Genomic DNA, 18,813 nt, shown 5'->3' on the forward strand with positions numbered 1-18,813 from the left:
TGCAAGACCCTGCACTATAGCAGCACTATGAAAAAACACACACAAACTTGATAACAATGTATTCATCCCCGCTGCTTTTGTTGTATCGGACTTATTAATCTTGAATTAATATTCTTCTCTTAACTTTAGCTAATGTTTTCCCCCCCACTTACGCACAGTGGTAAATACAGCCAGCAGGACTGGTAAACAGAAATTCCTGAGTTCTAATCCCAGTTCTAGAAAGTGGATCCCCATTTATGGTCTTGGATAAGTCACTTACTCTCTTTGCCTATTGTTTCTACATAACACCACTCCAACTCACAGGGCTGTTGTGCAAATTGTTTGAGTATGAAAAATACAAATTATTAAGTATTTCTAGGGTTGTGCCTCTCACGGTGCTGGAGTACAGGAGTTGATGGGAGAGCGCTCAGGCGTCGATTTATTCCGTCGATTTATTCCGTCTAGATTAGACGGGAGAAATTGACCTCCCCCGCTGGATTGATCGCTGCCCACTGATCCGGCGGGTAGTATAGACATACCCTGAGTTTGGATACCATGCTTCCAGGAGCGCAGGAAATGATGCTGCAAAAACAGGCAGGACACTATGCCCCCCGAGGGAAGGAAGGGAGAAGTCTTGCATCACTCTTTAGTGCTCCTTTAGGTCACTGCATGGAGTTAACCGACTCCAAAGACAGACAAATTCAGCCCTTCTCTGGCGGAGAGAAATAGGCTGTATGAAGGATTCTGGAGAGAGGCATAGTAAAAATAGGGGAGGATAAATTTCCTTAAGTGGATCAGAGGGCTCTTTGGGAAAATATATTTGTTTTACTGTTGTCACATCCTTATTGGGAACTGGAGCTGGTTTTGGATCTCTTAAATATGTCACTTATGGGTAGAAATAACCTACCCATGACAAATATATAAGTGATCTAGAAAAGTTTTTTGTTGTTTTTGTTGTTGTTGTTTTTTTAAGAGTGGCATGGCCTTTTAAGAAAGAAAATGACCTTTTCAAAGTGCTTTAACTAAATTTACAAATCATGCAAACCCTTACTCATATGAGTAGTCCCACTGAAACCAGAAATCACTAGATATATAGGAATAATTTCATACCCTACTGACATAGAGCCATCTATTGCTTTGTATTTAAGTACCTGTGCTTAGATCTCTGGAGTAGAATGTCAGTGTACACAAATATTATTCATCAGTTCAGGACTAGGAAGTGATAAAAATAGTGTGTCTAATTTAAAGTGCAAGGAAAATTTTAGGTAATCAGAAAAAAAATCTAATTTACTCCATCTGGAATTTTTTAGAATGCACCATTTTTATTTAAATGTCCAGAAATTAATTTTCAGAGTAATCTTTTTATGATGGTAGTGGAACACTTATCCAAAATTCTACATTTGCCCAAAGATGACAGAAAACAGAGCACATCTCATCTCTGTATAAAGACATTCTGGCTTGCGGAGCCAAAGAGCTATGTTGTATTTTGCTTTTCATTGCTTTATTAAAGGAAAGAGGCAGCCAATTATCACTTCCAAGGGCTCTTAGCAGTAATTATGGCAAATTACTCTTTTTTTTTTATGGTGTCATTTTCTTTATGATTATCTGTCAAACTTTTTAGACTTTATCTTGGGAAAATGGTGTGCTCTTTTATAAAGAGTGGTGTGGCCTTATAAGAAAGAAAATTACATTTTAAAACTTATCAGGATGTTCAGCTCTTCAGGCACCAAAGCAATCCCTATGCCACCAGTACTTTTCATCTGAAAATTCGTGTAAAGACTTGTGTCTAATTCAGTAGATACATTCTGCTTACCCAGAAACCCACTGTGATTTCAATGGGATATGGTATTATTAATTTCCAACCTTAACTGTGTAGCACTGTGTTCCTCTCCAGAGATGGCTGCATTTCAAGAGTGGGTGAAGTAATGCATGTATGCTGCAGTTTATCAAGTGTGTTGAGATCCTTCTAGATGAAAGACACTGTGTAAATGTAAGTCATCAATATAAATAATACAACAGTGCATAGATATGATATCAAATACTAACCATCACTTCACAATACTTTAAGGTCATTTCAAAACACCAATAAGGTTTATATTTAGAGTCATACAGTAGGTTTCAAAAGATAAAGGCAAGCAGAAATAATTACAGAGCATCCTGTTTTCCACTTTGCAAACTCATCACATATGTTGACATTACTAGTATGATAACATTTTGTTTGGGTTCAGAACTTGATCTTGTATTTAGGATTGAATGACTCAAACAGCTGTCCTGCAATCTGATCTTCCTGCTTTAACATCTTTATGACAATCCAATGTTAAAATGACCATCCAGGGACCCCCCAAATTTGATCTACTTCTCCCCTCCTCCAATAGCTATTTGCAGTGCCCATACAATTTTTAAATGTGCTTTATTTCAAAACTTGCTTCAGTGGTCTCCCCCCCCCCCCCCCCAAAAAAAAAAAAATTCAGGTAGCCTGTCACTTCTGATTAATCCTCTAACAATAAAGCAAGGGGGGAGGGATAGCTCAGTGGTTTGAGCATTGGCCTGCTAAACCCAGAGTTGTGAGCTCAGTCCTTGAGGGGGCCATTTAGGGATCTGGGGCAAAAATTGGGGATTGGTCCTGCTTTCAGGAGGGGGTTGGACTAGATGACCTGAGGTCCCTTCCAACCCTGATATTCTATGATTCTATATATGCATAATGGAGACAAAAATTCAGTTCCCCTTAAAGTTTTCTCTTCTTCACATGGAAAAAATGGGTGCATTTAGATCCCCAAATTACCTGATCCATCCATCCATTTTAGGGACTTAGATCATTTAGCTCTTAAGATTCAAAGCGGCCCCTAGAGCTTTGGTTCTTGTTCAGATGCTGCCCAAGTTTAACACAAACAGCTATTTCTCATGAGATTTTGCCCTAAAGTGGCAGAAGTCTTGCAGGAACATGCTACTCTACTGACATTTCTGCCCTTTAGTGCCAAAAGTTAGTGAGAACAGCTCATGAGATTCCAGTGTCGCTCATGTAAAACAAATCCAAGCCTGAAACCTGAACACTAGTCTAAACTTAATTGCAACTGAGATCTAAACACCAACAACCTGGCCCATCTCTACTTATAAATACAAACCCAAATCTACCCTCAAGTATCCATACACAGCACCTATCAATTTCAAGGGAAGACGTATTGGTTTACATGGGGGCAGAACTGGGTCCACATGTCAAGTATCTTGCATACGCCAAAATATTACAATTTCTTCCTTCAGATAATCAGAGAAGGAAAAGAGTCTAGATTCTGGAAATGTGGACGACAACAAGATGTACCATATAAATGGAAGTTTTAATCAACACATTTCCACTAACAACAGCATGATGCTTGGGAGAGCCATAATGAAAAGAAATTCAGTGTGGTTGTTGCAGTTCACAGTTAGATGTTTCAAAATTCATTTCAAAGTGCCCTGCCATAGTATGTATCCCCGTGGTGTGGTGGGTTGTTTTTTTTTTGTGTGTGTGTTTTTTAAATTTTTTTATTTAAACCTCTCTTTGCATGGAAAAATATAGTGAGACAACTTGAGCTGTAATGGGGGATCTAGAAGATAGCAATACCACAAAATTACTGTGAGAAATTTATATATTGGATAAATGCAGCAGTTTTCTGGTACAGAACATTGTGGTGTTCATCCCTTGAGCTCTCATACAATAGAATAGAACACTACAAGCATGAAGTATTACTGGCTATGTGTGCGTAAGAGTAAGTGATATCTAGTTTTAGTTCTTGCATAGAAGAGGAACAAGTTTTGCCACATAGTTGATATGCACATGTGATACAGTTGCTGTAAGAGGGTATTATTGATTCTCCTTGGCTTCTTTTATATGAAGATTCTTAATAAGTAAAAAAAATCCATCTAGCACTACTTTAATCAAGAACAATGAAAAAGATACATTGTTCTCAGAAAAAATCACTACTATCCAAAGCCCCTTCATCTCCCACTCTCTCCATCTCCGGCACTAGCAGAATCCTGGATCCTGCCCCCACCTCCCAACACTGCCTCTGCAGCTGCTCGTTCTCTCAATGCCCCCCCCCCCCCACTCGCTCTCAAATCCCTCATTTCAGATTGTCCCCACACGATTGTCAGGCTTTCCTGCTCCTCACTTGCAGCAACTTCCACCCTACATATTCTCCTTCTTCAAACACCTCTCATCTGACTTTACTCTCTTTTCCCACTCCCCAAAGCTACCATCAACCATCCTCAACCAGACTCCTCCTCAGCCACCTTCCACTCTGACTAGAACACCCAGCTCACCCTATTCCTTTCCTCACAATCCACAACCTTCATTCTCAGTGAAATCAACTTCATTTGATGTCCCACCCCACCCACTAGTTTTCCAGCTCCTTACCCTCGTTTCTGTATTTGATCTTCAACTCTGAATCATTTTATCCCTCTCATGGAACAATGACCTAGTCTTCACTAAACACTGCCCCTTCTCTGATCTTTGAATATTTGCGTTTCCACTCTCACGATCAACTCATCTCCTTCAGCATTCCCCAGCTGCCTGACATCACCCCTCCTCCCAGCCCTTCTGTGACCTCCAATACATCTGTGTTTATGACTTCCCTACCTCTCAGTCTTCTCCCTGCTCTCTCCTCCTCCTCTTCTGGTGACAACTGTCAGATCCCTCTGCTCCACTATGTCCTCAATTCGCTTCCCTGTCTTACCCAGGGCAAAGTCCATTCTGCCAGCCCTTGAGCTTGGGTCACTTCCAACAGCCAACTAAGTGCTGCTGAATGTCTCTGGTGAAATCCTATGACCGTGCAGATTTTCCCTACTGAAAATTAGTTCTTTCCTTCTTCAGTTCTGCATATTTCTTAGCAAACAGCACTATTTTTCCAACCTCACTGGCTCCCAATACAAGCCGCCCCCCATATCACTTATTTACAACTTTTGATTCTCTCCTAAATCCTCCCCTCCCCTGCATCCTCCTTCCTCTCTGCTTAGGATCTTGCTAACTTCTTCAAACAGAATATCAATAAGATCAGCCCTGATTTCCCTCCTCTCTCCCTTTTTTCACTCTCATTTCCTTCCTGCCCTTTGCTTTTCCCCCCTCCTCCATCAGACATCAAGGTTTCTAACCTGTTCTCCTCCAAAACACATCCATCTGTCCCACATTTCCTCCTGCAGCATCTCACTTGCTCTCACTCTCTCCATCTTCTGAGTCCTCTCCTCTGGCTCCTTTATCTCACAATAAAAGCATGATCGGATTTCTCCTGTCCTCAGAATGCGGACCCTCCACCTGACTGCCCCACAAATATCACGCCACTTGCCTTTTCACCTTCATCAACAAATCTCATCCAAGGGGCAGTTTACAACCACTGCCTCAACTCCCTCTCCTCCAACTTTACCCTGGATCTCCTCCAGATCAGATTTTACTATCTTCACTTCACTGAAAATGCTCATAACCAAGTTTTCTATTGACCTTTTCCCAGCCATATCTCAGGACCTCTACACACCATCCTCTACACTAATCCTCTGTGATCTCTACCATTGCCGCTGCTGCTGCTCAATGTCCAGCTTGTATTTGGCCCACACTTGGCTGCCACAACACTGTCCTCTCCTGAGGCTGTATTACCTTTTTGAAGCCTCACTCCATACTGGGGTTCCCTCTGAGAGAGGTTCTGGAAGGAGCATGATTCCTCTGGAGTAGGGAGAGAGGGTGTCATGAGGGACACAGAATAAAGGATCCACAGTGTTTGTAGCCAGCTCTGCAGCCTCTCCACCCCAGTGTAATGGTGAACCTTTAACAAACACTTCTCCTTTAACAAAATCAGTGACTATCTGGTAAAACACATGAGAACAGAAAGGATTTCATCCAAATATTTTACAAATAATATGGTCAAAGTTCACCATTTTGCTGGCAAGACTGATTCAGTCTGAGCTTTTCCACTCAGCTGTAAAATCTCCATATACACTATCTTCTTATGCTTTATTCTTTAAAGAGAAATTATGTTCACCTTTTGGGATTCACTTACAGCAGCAAGTGCACTTCCTGAGCTAGAGAAAGAGGCTGTATATAATCAAGTGTTTAGGACAGAATATTAAAGTTATATAGCAAATATTTGTCAATGTTTAACCCTTAGGATGCTAAGGCGTTTTTGTAGTTTGCTGCTAACATGATCAAATGGCTGCAACCTAATCAGAGTTCATATTCTCCATCCTGGAACAGCAGAATTAATGCTTTATAAATCAGTCTTTTTATAATTTCTTAGAAGCGCTTACATTTTACAGCCCTTTATATTCAGTGGTATCTCCCAAAGCACTTTTAAAACCTAAAATATCTCCCCTGTGTACCTATACATATAACTCAGATTGTAATACAAATACATCATTGTATAGAATAAACAGTTTCTTTACTGTTTCAGAGAACTACAGTAATTTATCAAAATTGTAATCAAAACCTTCTGCACTAAACAGTGGCATATAATTATATAACTCATAGGAATAATACACACATTTTACATTGTAATTGAAAATGTCTAAACTGAAAAAGATGAAATGGAAGATATCTTTCTTCCTAGTATTACTTTTTAAAGAAGAAAAACTATGAAAGCCACTATGACATTTTGGGAAAGTAATTTTTTCAAATTTTTACTTTTCTAAGCAACAGACGGTTATCTATATATATATTAAGCAATTACAAACATCCTTTTGCCTTAGAACACATAAATTAATCAATCCCTTATTTTTGTGGTATTTTCCCTGTCATCTGCATCCACTGATAAGGGAATATGGTTATGAGAGTCTTCATTGCTCAGGACAGTGTATGTGGTACTTACAATAAAAACCTCAGGTCCTGATTTTGAGCTACACTTCATGAGCAATGCTGTTCTGGAGTATTAGCCAACAGATGGGGACAAAGAGGGCTATACACTTTTGTGTTTCTAAAATTTGGGAGATGGCCTGGTTTTGTGTTTCTAAAATTTGGGAGATGGCCTGGTTTGAGCCACAGTGTAATATATAGCTGCTGCCCCCAGCTCCCAATGGAGCAATATCAACCCCTAGTTGCTCCTTGAGTACAAAATCACAGGCTTGTGGTCCTTCAAGTCCTCCTAATGTGGGCCATCCAGGAGCAGGCATAGAATCCAGTCATATTCTGGTCCTGTATTAGCATCACTCAGATTTTCAGCATTGCTCAGCACTCAGCAACTCCCATTGAGATGCTTATGGCAAAATTTTCCAAAAATTTCAGCATCCAGTGTGCTCGGCTCTTTTGAAAATCTGGTTACTTATTTTGGTGCTGATAATGGGAGCCAAGTTCTTGTGAAAATCTGGCCCAGTATCCTTTTATTCCACTATAAGGCTATTTTCTGGTAGAACTGGACTCATCCACAATCTTCTTGTTGGGAAAATTCTTATCTAGTTTATGTTGCTATCATTACCTCTGACATAAAGTGCCCTAAACATTGCTATAGAGATTGCCCATTTTGGTGCAGGCTGCAAAGGAATTGAATGATTATGGATGGATGGGTTCTGAACTCTATTACCATAGCTACATGTCACAAGACTCTATCACCATTTCTTCCCATGAATACTTTGTGGTTAGTCCCTCTAAAATCAATGGCACTATTTGCGGAATCTGGCCCTTAATAATTGAGTGTTCCTCCATATTCCATAGTTACTGTATAAAAGTATAAAACTAAAAGCAACTGTGAGAAATTTAGACTAAAATCAATTACATATAAATTCTATGGGCCAGAAGCTGAGCTGGTGTAAATAAGCATAGCTTCATGGAAATCAATGAAGCAACACTGTTGTTTCCCCCCACCCCACCACCATGAAAAAGTGCTTGGTCCTATGACTAATTTTATAGTCATAGTATAGAGCACAAATACTGAATTTTAAAGTATGACACCCATCTCAGCATAAAACAGAGGAGGAGTAGTTGGTGGTTATCTTATAACCTTTAGCCCAGTGTTTAGAGCACTCACAGGATGTGGGAGATTCAAATTCCCCCTCTGCCTGATGAGGAGCAGGGATACAAGTGGAACAGCTTCAACAGAAGAGACTGAGAGACACCTACCCCAGAATACCCTATAGCCCAATGGTTAGGACACTCACCTGAGAGGTACTGCTTCATATCAGGCAGAGGGTGGATTTAAACATAGGTGTCCCACATCCTGGGTGAGTGCCTATCTAAGCAGTGGGTTAAACTCTATAAGGGACCACTGCCAACTCTGATCCAACAGGAGTGTTCTGATCATACCTCCCAGATCAGACCCTACAGGGAACACTTAGTTTGAAGATCACACTGGGGTATAAGTGTGAGGTAGGTGCCCAGGCATCAGAACTCAGGTGGATTTGCATATGTCCAGAGGTGCCTACAGAGTTAGGTAGCAACTGAGTGGTGGTTTTGAGCATCTACATTTTGGATTTAGGTGCCTAGTTTAAACTCCGCATAGATTTACGAGGTGTGGGTATGTTTGTGGTTTGTTTGTTTTTTAAAGTAGCTTGCTTCCTGGTTGAACTTTTCTAATTCCTTACTGTTATAAATGTGACCCCATGTGGTATGGTGCAATACAGCAACACATGTAGAAGCAAGCTGAACAGCTACAAGGAAGTATTTTGAAATACTTGTCTGCAGTCAGAGCTTGCTGAATCACCATCGTAGCACTTTCCCACAAAATGCAGATAAAATCTAGACATTTCAAGAAATCTTTGGATCTTCTAACTGAAATGTGTGTATCTTCTTTCTAAACTTTTTTTTTAAAAAAAGCAACAAGTAAAGAAGCGAGCAGACAAATATTTTATCTGTTTTTTAAAATTCCTTCTTGTGTGGGATGTTCTCTAAGCTGTTATTGCAGGATTTTGTACTTCTTTTACCCATCTTTTGCTAGTCAGCTCTTTAAAGACAGAAAATCTTCCTGGAAACAGAATTGCAAATAGCAAGTATTTTCTTCCATCAGCATTCAGTTTTTCTATGGATCGTGGACAATTTTTTTCCAAGTTGCATGCTTTTCCAGCCACAGATGACAGAAACCCTGCCTGGTGAAAACACGAATGATGCCAGCCTGTGGATCGGCCACTAGAGGAGTTATGTGAACAGCCATGCTATTATCTCCTTCTCCAAAAGCACTCACGCTGCTTGTAGGAGCACTCATTCTCTGCTCTGGGGAGGACTAATTTTGCACTAGCTCTGGACCTAGAGTTCTTTGTTCTAAACCCTTAGACACTGAAGCTATAACCAAAGTAAAGAATAGGCACAGCAGTTGCAGTGGCTGAATTGTTATGGTGGCAGTGTAGGGTATGTCTATACTGTAGCTGGGAGTGAGCCTGCCAGCCTGGATAGACAGACTTTGCCAGCAGGGCTCACACTTAAAATAGCTGCATAGACATTGCTTAGACATTGCAGCCCAGGGTCTCAAGCTTAAGGGGTCAGATGTGCCGCAACATCTACACAGCTATTTTTAGTGTGCTAACACAAGCCTCACGAGCACAACTCGGTCTCCCTGAGCTGGGAGACTCACTCCCAGCTGCAGTGTAGATTTGCAAAATCTCAACAAGCACAAAGTACTGTGTTACAAGCAGAATACATGCTACCCTGGTGAGCACCATCATCCACCACTGCTAAGGAGCAAGTTGCCAATGAATGCTCTTGATGCTTGCTTTTGTTATTATTTCCCCCTGTGGTAGAGATGCTTAGGGTCCCACATGGAGCCTCAAGAGTAGATGCCCATTATCCTTTCTCCTTCATACCAGTTCCCTTACAGCTTCGAAGGGTTGCCAGTCCTTCTGCTCAAGAGGGTGGCATGCAGTTCCCTTTGGCATTTGTCAACTCTGCTCTGATATTTATTGGAGGGGCCACTACAGAGAAGAACAAAACACTCTTTTCTCCTGGGAGGGGAGATGAGTCTGAGCACATTATCTCTGCAGGGCTCACTATTCTAATATGGTAGGCTCTTTATTATGAACATAAAACTTTTAAAGCTTCTACAGCAGCCATAGGGACTTGCTCCTGGTTGCCATGCTAGATTTATCTGCGCTTGGCTGCATTGTTTATCAATCTGAATATTGCCAATAAGGATGAAACACAAACATACCCTGAATGAAGTGAGAACTATTTATCATTTACTAACTAGTGCAGAAACTCATGGCAAACAGAAATGCACCCAATCAGGTACTTTATCTGAAACACTTTAATTTTGTTGTTGTTGAGGCTATTAATATTTCCTGAGTAACTGACATTTAACTGATAATGCTTCTTCCAAAAGACTATGGATTTTTAGGTGCTTTTTCCATTTCTGAAATGTACACCTATTCTTGCCTCCAAATCAATCTGAAGATATAAATTTTCTGTCCTAAGTTAACATTGACTTTACAGCCAGAATGCTGTATGACACAACATCTCTTCCATTTCCAGTAAGCAAATATTCAAGTGTTATAATTGCCCTTGAAAGCTATGCTCTGTGACAAAGGTTGGACTCCGAGAAGAGAGAGTGAAACGCCAAGTTTCTGTGGGTCACAGTTTCTTCTGTCACTGATATGTTAATCAAAAACTTGCCCTTGGTTATCTGTGTAAGCATGATATGAGGAACTTTGGAATAGATGATGCAGAGATTAGATGAATTTCATGAGAAGTGTTTGGGTCACTCTGAATGTTGCAGAGCTGTGAAAAACTTCTGTTTGGAAACAGAAAAAGAGGAGAAATGAAATTCAGTCCAGGTTTATCAATCCTTATAAATGGTTTGGAGAGAATGTGATCCTGTTTATAGATTTGTGCCAAAACTGTGAGAAACAACGTTCATCTCAGGCACTGTCTTACCACATCAAGTCACTTTACCTCAATGTTTTCATCATCTTCAAAATGAACGTATCTTCTGACAGTGCTTTGCAGGGTTACTTACCTCATAAGTTTATGGTTGTACCAAGCTTTGAAATGTTTAAGTGCTAAGTACCCTTACTGCTTCATTCCAAAAGCAGGTGAAACTCAATTGTTTTGGTTTGAGTTTGGCGCGAATTCCTTGGAAATTAGAGAAAAAATTTGCACAAACCCATATGAATGAAAACACTGAGTTTCACAAAGCTGTAGCTCCACACAAATAGGAGAGATCCTTTTTCACTTGTGTATCAACTTAACTTATTAATTAACAATAAGTTATTTAGTTCACACTATATCTCTCCAAATCAAGTGTGAGAAAGTGGGTTGTGTTGTGTGGCATTATAGTGATATGACTAATAAGATGCAGTGTGTCACCCAGACCTCTACCAATCATGATGACTGAACACAAATTTGGCCACTTGACAGGCTCAACATTATTTCAGAGAGTGTGGATGACCCACTGGGGAACATGAGGTTTTGGCCATTCTTTCTAAAACAGTTGCTGAATACTGGCCGGATCTACAGTAGCACACAAACTAATGTCAACCTGGTCCTTTAGCTCAAGCAGTAGAGTCTCATACTTTTTACCTCAAGAGCAATTCCTGATTCTGACCCAGGTAGGGGTGTCTTTACCTAAGAGATACTGAGATGGTCTAAAGGAGTAGAAAATTTAGATTTAATTGATGTTAATAAGGAGAACCCTGGTCAGAAATAAAAAAAAAAAAAAATTTGGGAGGGGTCAGGGGTTGGGAAATGCTGATTCATCAAAACTGAACTATTCACAGAAATATTATCAGTTTTGACACAACTTTTCTTGAGACTGTCTCTCAGGTCCAGAATGGATTTCCTGGTCAAAACAGAAGACAAAGTCCATGCATCTCTCACATCCTAGGTGAATGCCCTAACCATTGGGCTATAAAATCAGTTGTTTTCTCTCTGGCCCAATGAATATTTAATGATTTATAGCAAGTGAAACAGCTCCAACAGGAGAGACTGAGAAACACACCCCAGAATAGCCAACAGCCTTGTGGTTAATCCTACACTTGGCTGTTGGCTAGTCTGGGGTGACTCTCTCTCATAATTTCAAAGAACAAGTTAAAAATTACTTAGACAAGTTATATGTCATCAAGTCACCAGGGCTTGATGAAATCCATCCTAGAATACTTAAGGTGCTGACTGAGGCGATATTTGAGCCATTAGTGATTATGTTCGAAAAGTCATGGAAGATGGGTGAGATTCCAGAGGACTGGAAAAGGTCAAATATAGTGCCAATCTATAAAAAGGGGGAAAAGAACAATCCAGGGAATTACAGACCAGTCAGCTTAATTTCAGTACCCAGAAAGATAAAGGAGCAAATAATTAAGCAATCAGTTTGAAGACATCTAGAAGATAATAAGGTGATAAATAACATAGATTTGTCAAGAATAAATCATGTCAAACCAACATAATAGTTTTTTTTGACCGGGTAACAAGCCTTGTCGATGGGGGGGAGTGGCAGATGTGGTACATCTTGACTTTAGTAAGGCTTCTGATACTGTCTCACATGACCCTCATAAACAAACTAGGGAAATACAGCCTAGATGGAGCTACTTAGAGGTGGGTGCAAAACTGGTTGGAAAACTGTTCTCAGAGAGTAGTTACCAGTGGTTCACAGTAAAGCTGGAAGGGCATAACGAGTGGGATCCCGCAGGTATCAGTTCTGGTTCTGTTAAATATCTTCATCAATGATTTAGATAATGGCATAGACTGTACACTTACAAAATTTATGGACAATACCAAGCTGGGATTGAAAAAATTGGGTTTTGTTTAGTCTGGAGAAGAGAATCCTGTGGGGAGACACGATAATAGTTTTCAAGTACATGAAAGGTTGTTACAAGGTGGAGTGAGAAAAATTATCCTCTTTAACCTTTGAGGATAGGACAAGAAGCAATGGGCTTAAATTGCAGCAAGGGCAGTTTAGGTTGGACTTTAGGAAAAACTTGCTAACTGTCAGGGTGGTTAAGCACTGGAATAAATTGTTAGGGAGGTTGTGGAATCTCCGTCATTGGAGATTTTTAAGAGCAGGTTAGACAAACACCTGTCAGAAATGGTCTAGATAATATTTAGGCCTGCCATGAGCGCAGGGGACTGGACTAGATGACCTCTCAAGGTCCCTTCCAGTTCTACAATTCTATGATTCATCCCCATGTGGAATTGCGGGGATGAGGTGGGAAGACATCTTAAAAACTGTTTCCTGCCCAGCTTTATTAATAGGCCACAGACTCCAGAGTCAGTAGCATGTTTTAAAAGGAAAAATGTAGAATTGTGACAAACTCTGGCAAACTTGTGTGTCCTATCTGAACTTGTCACAAGTCCTGTACAGACTCCACGTGGCTAAGTCTACTTTGGTCATTGCCCGTGATCAAATAAGCTTTTCTGTAGAAGAATAATTTGCATGTACATAGCTCCTCCCTTAGGAGGGTCCCAGTGCTCTCTATCTATAATGAATTAAAATTCACAACACCTGTATGAGTTACAGATGACAAAAATGAGACACAGAGAGGTTAATGTGATTTGTCCACCATTACACAGGAAACCTGTTGCAGAGCTGGCAATAGACCCCAGGTCTCCTGACTCCCCATCCTATGCTTTAGTCAAAAGACCACACTTCCTGACAGAAAGGAAAGCAAATGTTTTAAAGCAGCTGTGGGGTGCCTTGCTCTCAGGAGAAAGAAAAGGAGTACTTGTGGCACCTTAGAGACAAACAAATATATTTGACCATAAGCTTTCGTGAGCTACAGCTCACTTCATCGGATACATTCAGTGGAAAATACATCCAATGAAGTGAGCTGTAGCTCACAAAAGCTTATGCTCAAATAAATTTGTTAGTCTCTAAGGTGCCACAAGTACTCCTTTTCTTTTTGCGAATACAGACTAACATGGCTGCTACTCTGAAAGCTCTCAGGAGAGAATCCAAGATGATTGGGATTTAACAGCACCCACACACTAAGCATTGCACATTTTTGTAGAGTATCCCATGGCATCACCACAATGACCAGTTGATATGAACTGAATTAAATATGAATTGTCTGCAGATGTCAAGGACCACATTAATACTAGACTCCATCCTGTATGGACATGGACTGCTGGAATGACATTCTTAAATACAAAATGCTGAGAGAAGCTCATCAGAATCCTCCCTCTTTCTCCAACTTCCAGGCAAAGGTCAGGTTATGTAATGGGAAGTCTTTTGGGAACATCAGGAATGAGTGAAACTAATAAAATATAATTTCTACATTGTCCCTAGCAACTGCTACCACAATGACGGTTTCTGAGAACTATCTAGGCTAATTTGCATATGGGCAAGGCTGTGCAAATAGTGCAGGGTTCAGTTACAAGCCAAGCTCAGTTTGCGTTCAGGGATTGCCAGTGAACCAGCCCCTGTAGGTTCACATGCAGACTTAAGTTCTGTGACCACAAAAGGCAAACGGGAGCCCCAACTCTCATCTATTCCCAGGTCAACCCATGTTCTATCTTTGTGGCACACAGGAATGCCAGCAATAGGGCTGGGCAAATTACTTTTCAGTTCACTGGTCATTTTAAAAAAAATTCATTTTGAGTCAACTAATAAATGAAAATTTTCACCATTTCTGGCAAATCAAGAAGTCAAAAAAATCATTTTAGGTCAAACAAAATATCTTATGTTTTGATTTTGAGCATGTTTTTAATGTTTAAAATAAAATTAAAGGACATTTCTAAATGAAAAGTCATTTTGAATAAAAATAGTTACGTTTCTATTTTTTCAAAATTTGTTATTGTTTGTTTTTTTATTAAAACAATTTGGCAAAATCAACACAAATTTGCTAAATTGTTTCACTGATGCCAAATCTGCATTTTCTCCAAAAAATGTTGGTTGAAAAACTTCACCCAGCTCTAGCGAGCAACTGACCAATCCTCTCTCCTCCCAGCTGGCCTCTCAGTCCTTCTCCTTGTCTTTAGGGGCTGCCTAAAATCCTTTTGAGTATAAAACAAAGCATGAGGGTAGACTTTGATTGAAGACGACAACAAAATTCCCTGGATGTCCTATTTTTAAACACATTTGGCCTAGAAACTGAAGAGGATATTCAAATTATAAACTGTCTTTACAAAAGTCTTTGCTTAAAACATGTAAAAATAAAATGTAATTTAACATCGAAATGTCAGTGACCTCCAGGTTTACATGTGTTTTCTGGGGTTGGAGGCAGTTGCATGTGCAAACTTCAGCATCAGCCCAGCTATGTAAACTGTTCACCTGCCCACGGCCCTTTTCTCATTACTCCACCCTGAACTGGGACTGGATTATCCAAAAAATAGCGATTTGCCTTTATATTAGCATAAGAATAGCATCCTGATGAAAAATTATCCGTACTCTATGTGTCAGGAAACCCCTTTGATGTATTGAGAACTAAGGTGTTGCCTGTGATTTACCGTCTGCAACACGCTCAGTGAACCTCTTCATTGCTGCTGGTGATATTGCTACCACTTGCACAACTCAGTGTCTTATTCTTCATATACGTATATAGAAAGCTTCCTAGGTTGTATATTTGCCCCTCTAATTTACAACTGAGAAGGACCAGGAAACTATTCTCCCTTTCTGTGACACATCAGGATGAGTCCACTCAAAGTCTGGTTGCCGACTGGAATGCTAACAAATTCATATGCGATCATGTGTGTCAGATACTATTCTGTACATTAGTCATGCTTCTACTGATCCATTGGCAGAACTTTCCAAATGCCAGTGGATTGAATTAAAGTAACTGTAGGAGGACCTAGTAGACAGAGAAAAATCAAAAGTAGAGTTGGGATTGATTTTTCATTAGAATTAACCTACCAACCTAACCTGATCCTTAGCTGGTCTAAATTAGCATAGCTCCATTGAAAGTAATGGACCTTCTCCAATTCACTCCAGCCGAGTATCTGACTTAGTGCAAAATCCACACTATACATAAAATCCAGAACATTGGAATACTCATTACCGTCATGTATACATTATGAAAAACAAGCCACCAAACAGATTGTTATAGATAGCTTGGATGTATGTATCAAGTGATTGATTAGAATATACATATATTGTGACAAAGCTCTGTCCTTGCCTCCGTGGGTCCCGTGTTTCCTGGTGGATTTCGCTAGCCTCAGAGGCTCACTGTGACCTGCCATGTAACCCTTCTCTCTCTAAAGACAAAAGTCACAGTCTACTGAGCCATTTTCATCATAAGCCAGCGAGGGAGGTGAGGAGAAGTTATCCTTCCTTGCACAGTCTCTGTTGTCTCCCAGTCTCAGTGATTAATCAGGGGGCAAAGGTGTGGGGGGGAACCCAGGCCCACCCTCTACTCTGGGCTCCAGCCCAAGGACCCTAATAGTATCAGCTATGGTAGCTGACCTTTTAGAAACATGACCTGTACAATTTCCTGGGCTACTTCCCCAACAGCAGCCCTCACTTCCTCAAGCTCCACTTCACCCTTACCTCAGGGCTTCCTTCCTTGTGCCTGATATGGTGTGTACTACTCAGTCTCTCCAACAGCGCAACTTCCTCCCACAGCTCCTGACATGCACACCCACCTGACTGACTGGGAGGCTTTTAACTAGTTTCAGCCAGCCCCTGAATGGCTTCAGGTGTCCCAATCAACCTAGCATTCTCCCTGCCTTCTGGAAAGTTCTTAATTGGCCCCAGGTGTCTTAATTGACCTGGAGCAGCTGCCATTTCACTTATCCTGGTACTAGGGATTTGTTTAGCCTGGAGCTAATATATTTGTTTCCCACTACTTTTCCATAGCCATCTGGTCTTGCCCCGTCACAATATATATATATTTGTACAATGTAGGACCATAAAGAAATCAAATTAGACAAAATAAATCGAACTTACCCACAACAAGATAGAACACAGCAGACAATATACTGTCTCAAAAATACAACACTTACTGATGGAGGGAAAAAAGATTTTTTTGTTGGCTCGTGTGCATGTGTCTGGGTATCAGGAGTTAGTGAGGGTTCGTCTATGCTATTGCGCTGTTGTGTATGATTCAGTCATCTGTTTAAACCCTCGCTGTCATTTTCAAGTTAGTTCACTGACCTCTCCTCTTTTGCGACCAGTGGTGTTACTTTGTCAAGTCAGATAGTTTCACGGTTTTAATGCCAGCTGGTTTCTGCTGTCCTCCATTTGTAATTGTTAACTTGAATGGAATGCAAAAACTCTGGTTTGGGACTAGTAGAATTTTAACTTTGGGTAACTTCAGGGAAGCTGAAAAGCGGGCAGGTTTTCTTATTAGGAAAGCACCTTGTTGAGAAGTTCCTTTTACATTCATTTTGCTTGTCACTGTGATTTGGTTCTGTTCACATAATTTTACTGTGCGATTTCAGAGTACAGTAGGGCTGGTTATGGGGTTTTTTTTGGTTTCTTTTAAAGTTGTAACGGTCATTGGGATGACTGTTCCTATACTGAGGATTTATTTAGAAAAGATATGCTCCACTTTATTAACTGTTCATCAGTTTTCCTGTTAGACATGCCTAGGTTTGCTTGCAGATTAGAACAATAAAGAAAAAGGTTATCATGATTTACTCCTTGAAAAATATTTATTAATAGTCCTGCTGATGTAGTTTCCCCCCCAGCACGCTTCTCTCATATCCCCCTTTCATATTAGGGATTTTTTATTTCGGGGAAAGGGGGAGTCAAAACAGGGTTTCTTTGCTGCATTTACAGTGCTCTGTACTGCATATATGTTCCTTTGTGACCATGATACCGTGTTCTCGCAATGGTGTTTGCATGGAGGGTGGGACAGAAGGTTGCTTAGTGTCTCGTAAAACATTTACCAAAAGCAGTCAGCCATGGATTTGAAGGGCATTCCATTGCCAAGCTGCCTGTGGGAGGGGAGAGAGAGAGTGAGAGAGCACAAGAGCACACCAGGTACTTGCCAGGTACTGTTTCATACTTTACTTTTTCTTGAGTTAGAAATTCAAGAAGAGCAATGGTGTTTGACTGTAAAGGTTGCTAAAGGTTTACATGGCAGAACTCGAAAATAAAAACAGTAACTAGCATTTCTCTTTATAGTTTGTTTTTGTCAAATATAATTCAGTTACAAATTGTGATCTAAGGCATTGATTGATCAATGTCTATTTGCTTTTGGGGTTTTTTTTTTAAATGCAGAAGTAAAATTCACAAGAATTATATAAGTATTGTTCTTCATATGGTTGAGGTTTTCTAATGAATTAAACCAACTGGACTCAGTTTGTCCTGTAACCAAAGGGTTAGAACAAGAGTCAAGGCTTCTAAAATAAAATGTGTAATCCAGTGATTGAAACAGGGATGTGGTTAGTGACTCGCTCTGTAAAGACATGCTAAATGTTGAATCTAGTTTTGCTAAAAGAGGCAACATGACAAACTTTTTCAGGATTTTTTCCTGTGCTGTCCAAGTTACGAGACATAGACAAATCAGAAATCAGATTTATAACTTTTTTCTAATATAATCCACATATAGAAAAGACAGAAGTGAAGCTGAGTAGTTTCAAAGAACTGCTCTAAGAATATTATAGATAAAAAAATATATCACAATGATACAAGCTGATTCAACCAAATGGTAATAAGTTCTCCTTCTGTAATGTTATAATTTGATAATTCTAACATGCCTTGAGATATAAGCCTTAATAATAACCGAACCACCCTACCCCCATGATTTCCCAGTTTGTTCTCAGGTAATCACAAGAGGTGAGTTTTCAATAATAGCTTGATGTGTAATAAATATTAAATGTGAGATAGGTAAAATTCTGTGATTATCTACAATATGTTCTGAATCCAAAGAGGGGAGGTAAAATAGGGAAAATATATCACTAGAAAGGGAAAATCTGTTATTTCTTTAGAGGGAAAAAATGCTACAGCATCTATTGTTTCAGATTTCCTCCTCCTAAGTCAAACTCAATGCAACATCCTATGCAGTTTTGCTTTAATACCTCTCTGATGT

General features: G+C 40.0%; 1 protein-coding gene and 1 long non-coding RNA gene across 8 annotated transcripts in view; one reads left to right on the forward strand and one right to left on the reverse strand.

The window, feature by feature from the left end:
* The window catches only part of LOC140910664 (uncharacterized), a 96,115-nt gene extending 79,177 nt beyond the window's left edge, over positions 1–16,938 (reverse strand). For both annotated transcript variants that reach the window (XR_012158686.1, XR_012158687.2), the window contains exon 1: positions 16,781–16,938. This is a non-coding gene — a long non-coding RNA (uncharacterized LOC140910664). The remainder of the gene's footprint in view (positions 1–16,780) is intronic.
* Positions 1–18,813, forward strand: part of RBM47 (RNA binding motif protein 47) — a 115,458-nt gene that overhangs the window by 35,814 nt on the left and 60,831 nt on the right. Inside the window, exon 1 of one of the 6 annotated variants that reach the window (XM_073342209.2) lies at positions 17,669–17,773. The exons of 4 other annotated variants lie outside the window; for them this stretch is intronic. The gene's annotated coding sequence lies outside the window, so the exon portion shown is untranslated. Of the gene's footprint in view, positions 1–17,668; positions 17,774–18,813 lie in introns of those variants that run through there. One more of the 6 variants, XM_073342212.2, reaches the window with a different exon arrangement.

This window comes from Lepidochelys kempii, chromosome 4 (genome assembly GCF_965140285.1).
Source record: "Lepidochelys kempii isolate rLepKem1 chromosome 4, rLepKem1.hap1, whole genome shotgun sequence".
Taxonomy (NCBI): domain Eukaryota; kingdom Metazoa; phylum Chordata; order Testudines; family Cheloniidae; genus Lepidochelys; species Lepidochelys kempii.